Raw genomic sequence first — 6,142 nt, forward strand, 5'->3', positions numbered from 1 at the left:
GGTTGGGATGGGGGACAGGGAGAGCAAGCAGGAAGAGCTGTGTTGCTCCAAGGAGTGGTATTCCCTTCTACTTTCCCTCTGGAGTGCACCTGGTCAGTCTACTGCCTACACTCACACTAACACTGATGACTGAGAAAAATGGAAATGTGACCTTTATAGAGACACACAGACGTGCAGTGTGGGGGACAAATGAGTTCTGTGGAACCATGGAATGGGGAGAAGGTGTTTGCAGATAGGATATTCCTTATGGCACTGTCTATGGGGGAGGATGGACACATGACACACACACACGGGGTGGGGGCTTACCTTGGACACAGAGGTCCCTTCACATCAGAGCAACACAAATCTCATTAAAATCTTTCTGTTTTGTTCTCTCTCAATAGTGACATACAGTGGTGGCATAAAATAAAGGAGTTCTGTTACAATGCAGGCAACATCTCACCTCTTATAATTTGTAATAAGCAATATTGAACTGTAACAAAGTTCCACAGTTGGGGCATTCCTTGTTTGTTTTGCTGCTGCTGGTTGTTTGGGTTTTTGTTTGGTTTTTTGGGATCTTTTTGTTTGTTTGTTTGTTTGTTTTTTAATAACCTTTAAACAGGCTGCAAGTGCATGTGACCTTTCATAGAATCATAGAACGGCCTGGGTTGGAAGGGACTTTAAAGATCACCTCATTCAAACCCCCTGCCATGGGCAGGGACACCTTCCACTAGCCCAGGTTGCTCAGAGCCCCATCCAACCTGGCCTTCAACACTTCTCAGGATGGGGCAGCCACAGCTTCTCTAGGCAACCTGTGCCAGGGCCTCCAGTATAGAATTTCTTCCTAATATCCAACCTAAACCTACTCTACATCAGCTTGAAGCTATTCTCCCTTGTCCTGTCACTACATGTCCTTCTAAATAGTCTCTCTTTGCATTGAAAGGGTCCTTGATTGGGTTACTTTAGTCAAACAGATGCTTTCTTCTTCCACATACCCTCACACAGGATACAAGGCACTGAGGTGGATCATTAACTGGACCACTTAGGAAAGCGTTATAGGATCTCTTACAAGGCAATGCCACTTATTTCTATTTCACAACATCCAGCCCCATATCCTCACTTTGTTAATATTAGCTCCACACTTGCTGCTAATGGTGATGTTTTGTATGACACTGCTCTCTCAAACCTCCATTGCATCAGATACATGCAAACACAAGTCTACTATAAAATTTCCTGTTGCAAACACCACCAGTTAAAGATATTAGAGGTGCCACCAGCAGCATGTGCAACCTGATCTCAGTCCAGGACTCCTGGCAAGGGCTTTCTGAACTTGGGCTGAAATGATTTTCCTCACTGTGCATTTGGAAGTACTGGGAGGGCTGTAATGTCACTTGTGCACAAATGCAGACGGATCAAATGCCACAACAGAGTTTTCAAAAATTGCTTTTCATTTTGGAAATAATGCCCTTCTCTTGGGTACAGGTGGGGCTCTGCAGAAATATTTTGGGTTCGGGATGAGCCAAAGTTAAACAAAAGGATTAGGAGCAGGAGGGGATGGGAAATGAGGAAGGATGGAACAGTGAACTGCAAGGGCTGAGAGAAGATAGAAAATGCGAACAGGAGGATGGGACATGGGCAGGAGCCAAGGCACAGGATGGCAGGATAAACACTTGGGACCAGCTCAAGGACTGTAGGATGGAAATAAATCAAAGGATGGATATTGAATGACAGACTGCAGGAGCAAAATGGGGTGAACAGACCCAAAAGAGGACAAAGTCCAGCTGAAGGGTGAACAGGGATCTCAAAGCAGTTGCATCTGATACTGCAGGACTTGACACAGTGTTTGTACAACTCAGGAATTTTAAGGTGCCTGACAAGTAGTTGTGAAACCCTCCATCATTTTCTGGTGATAGGTCTGCATACTGTTGTTATTTTCTTTCACACTCATTCATTTGCTCATACAGCACAGGAGTGTGCTATGAACCTAAAAACTGTGCCTGTCTGAGAGGCCAGGAGGTTTTTCATATTGTAATAAATCGAAACCTGAAGTCCCTGACATACATCTACAGGATGTCTCTATGAAAGGTATCTTAAAAAACCCCAACATATTTACATGGAAAATACTTAAGAAACTTAAATAGAAGTTTAAAAAAGGCTTAAAAGTTACTCAACTGTAGATAGAAGTTTGGGGAACTTCTTTTCGATCTTAGTTTTTTGCAAACCCAAGACAAACACAGTGCTGAAGGTACTTTACAGAGGTAAGTCCTTGAAAGCTAGGAAATACTTGCATGAAAGTTTCTACTACAACCTGCTTTCCCTTCCCCTTCTCCCTTTATTTCCAGGATTGTGGCAAAATCTTTAGTTACACTGTGGTATGCTTTTCCCAGTACAAGAACCTGTCCTTATTCGATGCACAGAAAAGACAGAGTTCCAGTAATACTGGTGATGCAGTCATCTTCAGCTTATCATGGAAGAGCAAGTCTTCCATCAGTCAACAGTGGCACAAACATCCTATTCAAAGTGTAGTATAGGGACAGTGTCCAGGGCCAGGTTGGATGGGGCTCTGAGCAGCCTGGGATAGTAGAAAGTGTCCCTGCCCATGGCAGGGGGTTGGAACTGGATGAGCTTTAAGGTCCCTTTCAACACAAACCATCCTATGATTTTATGACTGGGATTAATGGTTTCCTACCAAATAACAATCAGGGTTGCTTCTATCTTGGGAAAACTGGGAGTTTTTATCCCTGTCCATTGGGGCAGTGGTGGAAATGGCAGCGTGATGGATACATGGGTGTCATTAGATGCCTGATCACTACTCATCCTTTTGCCATCTGAGGCTTTGAGATCTGCAGCTGCACAAATTGCATAGTTTCTTCCCTCTTACAGTGTAATGGGAATGTGAAAGCCACATCCAGTGAAATCACTCCTCTTTCCTATCATAAGTGCGTCTGGCATTCTGAGAAATGGAGAGAGAAACATTTCAGACCCACGCCTTCACTTGGAGCAGAATAAAGAGGCTGGCCAAAGAATCTGGCCACTAACATCTGATGCCATAAGCAGTTGACTGCTCTGATGCCTGGAAGGATGTTAACAAACATCCTTCAGGTTTGCTCCTGTTTTCTGGTAACCAAACAGAGCAGGAGAGCTCCTGTTTCCGAGTGGCATGCCTAGCAGCTTCAGGGCTCCAGCTAATTCTGCTTCCCTCCCCTGTTCAGCACTCTCATTTATGTATTTATGGCTCTGAGTAAGTGAAGAAGTATGAAGCTGGCTGTAATTGGTACTGTGCATAAGTGTAAATTACCATTTCAAATGGGGATGCTCTGCCAGCTATTACATTTTATTTTTTTTTTTTAATTTCCCTGTCTATTGCTCTTTTTAGACCATGGGGATTTATTTTGTGTATGTGGAATATTTTGGCTCCTGGGAGATGAATTCTGCCTCAGGGCCTCCAGGCTGTAGGAGGTTTCATTGTGCCTCTCAGGCTGCATGTTAAGGTGTTGATGGATGATTTCAGAGGCGTTTTGATCACCAAAATATACTGCAGGTATGGAGGGCTGTTTGGTTTTCTTCTTGTTTCTTCATTTGATGTGGATGAGTACTACAAGATGTCACACAGGCAAAGCATCTCTAATTGTTCTCCTGGTTGCCCAGTGCCTTCTCCCCACGAACCAGATGGTCAGGCAACATCTTCAGTGCTTACTGGGCAGGCTTCAATCCTGATAGGATTTTTTGGAAAAGGGATAGAAAAAGTACTTTGATACTGGCCTTCAAGGAAGTGAAGAAGTCAGAGGGGAGGAGAAGCTCCATATCTGGGAAAAGTGCCTGAATATGGAAAGCAGAAGATAGGGGTAGCCCAGAAACCATGGAGGAGAGAATTGGAAAGTTCAGGAGAAGATGAGGTGACTGGGAAACACAGAAAGGCAGGAAGTGGGTAAGAAGTTCTGCATGTGCAAGACTCAAATCTAGATTCCAACTTGGGGTATCTTGGTTTTGGAGTGCTTATCCTGAGAGTCTTTGAATTTGGCTTTCCTGAGAAAATCCTATGCAGACACGATTTTGTTGCAGCTGCAGTGCTGAGCACATCAAACCCTGCAAAAGGGAGCTAAAGAGAACCCAAAGGGTGGCAGCGTTACCCAAAATGCTGAGCCACCTGCAGGGGTGTGTAAGACATCCAAGGAATGGTTTGGCTTGTTGAAAATGAACTGTTGTGCTGCAGATTCACAGGTGGCTGTAAGGACCAAGCCTGGGAGGACAATGTCCCTCCAGCTTCTGGAGTAGGATAGGAACCCAGAATCAGGTGTCCTGCTGTGCCAGTCAGCAACAATTTTTTTCCCATGTATTTGTGAAGGGATTTTTGTGCACCTGGGCATTAGTGACTGCTATAGACTGGGGCAGGATGTGGTCATTGTGAACTCTCGAACCACAGTGACATGCCATACCTGAGCTTGGAGATGTGAACGCTGTCACTAAGCTTCCCTGTGAGGCAGTGGCATGTTTTCAGGTAGCAGTGGCCTTGTGGAGCTGGCTGGAGACCCAGCAGCCAAATCTCTCTGTTATGGTACAGCACTGTGGCTTTTGGGAGTGCTGCTCTGGGGCTCGCCTCTTGCCCCTCCCTCACATCTCCACATCTCCCATTGCTGTTCCTCTCTAGCTTTGCAAACTGTGTGCCACTGGGAGCTGCTGGTCCAGCAGGATCCGCACGGAGGCTGAATGGTGGCAGCTGGCATCTCCTCTTAATATAGAAGTGAGGGTGGGGCTGCACAGGCACTGTGGTGCAGAGCACTTTGGGAACAGCCTGCGTTCTAAAAAGAGTTGAGTTACACATTGCTTCTGGATTTAATACCGAGACTAAAGTGCAGGGTAAGTGCACAGAGGGAGAGCCAGTGGCTTCTGAGGGGCTTTCAGGAGCGAGCACAGGCAGCGTGGAGCAGCCTGAGTGTCTGCTCAGAGGTCAGCTGTGGTGGGAAGGGATTGCTGGATGGGACTGCACCTCAGCTGTCTTTCACAGAATCACAGAATTCTGTAACACTGCTCGCTCAGGTAACATGAAGACCAGAGCTGTGGCAGCAAAAATGACTCTAGGGGCTGCAAAATCATCCTGCAAACCGAGGTGGAACGTTGTTCCTGCTATGCTGCTTGGAGCTCGCTTGTTTAAACCCAGCACAGGGTGAGGTCAGTCACAGCAATGTAGACATGCCCTGTATCCTCTTATAAACCTTGGGAACTTTTCCATCCATCCCTCTCAAAAGCTCTTTTTAAAGGATTTCTCAATAGTTAACCATGAAAATGAATAAATCATAATTATGATTCAAATAATCCCAGGGATGAATAATTCATTCTAATAATTGAAAAAGAAATTTCAGCAAGAAGCATTTTACTATTACAAAGGTAAACATCGATTCCTGACTTTTTTTTTTTTAAAGAAAAAGTGTATTCTCTGGGCAATAGTTTTTCCTTACCTCAATTATGTATAATATGAAACAAAAATATGCTTCCTTGTGAGACAGCCATCTTCACATAAAGGGAAAAAATATGCTTCCTTTTACAACAGCCATCTTCAATGCTAATGAGTGAGAAATGAAAAAGGATTAAGTGACGTTTAAATCATATTCACCTCCTTGCTGAGGACAGAGCCAAACAAGGCAGCCACAGTCAGCTGGTCAAAATGTCCAGAGCCTGAACTGGGTAGTGCCAGCTAGTATGGAGCAACTGGGAGGAGGGGTAAAGAGGGGAATGTTCTCCTCTAGATATGTGCTGCTATGAGATAGTGTAGGCTAAGGACATGGCTTGCAGCCAGCAAAGGCATCAGATACTATGATTATAAAAGCCTGGTTAATAATATTTAGCACTGACAAAGGGCTTTCAAGTGAAAGACAGACACTTGCCCTGGGAAGGATGGAAGCAGACTCTCCTGTTAGCCCCATTTTCGAGTTATTTCAGTAGAAAGTACACGGTCGTGAGTTTCCCTGTGCTTTCAGAAGCTAAGTGTGACATGGATGGAGCAAGCCACAGGTTTCTAAAGCCAAAAGAGCTGGTAGTCTGCCTCTGAAATGCAGATTTGGCTCTCGGGGAGACTTAGTGCTGACTGGGTGGTGGTAGGGAAAAAAAAAAAAAAAAAAGAGCAAGCTCACCTGTTTGGTACCCGGGAGAAGGGGCAAACTCTATC

This window comes from Manacus candei, unplaced genomic scaffold, assembly GCF_025592945.1.
Source record: "Manacus candei isolate 608988 ecotype Guabito, Panama unplaced genomic scaffold, ASM2559294v1 h1tg000124l, whole genome shotgun sequence".
Taxonomy (NCBI): domain Eukaryota; kingdom Metazoa; phylum Chordata; class Aves; order Passeriformes; family Pipridae; genus Manacus; species Manacus candei.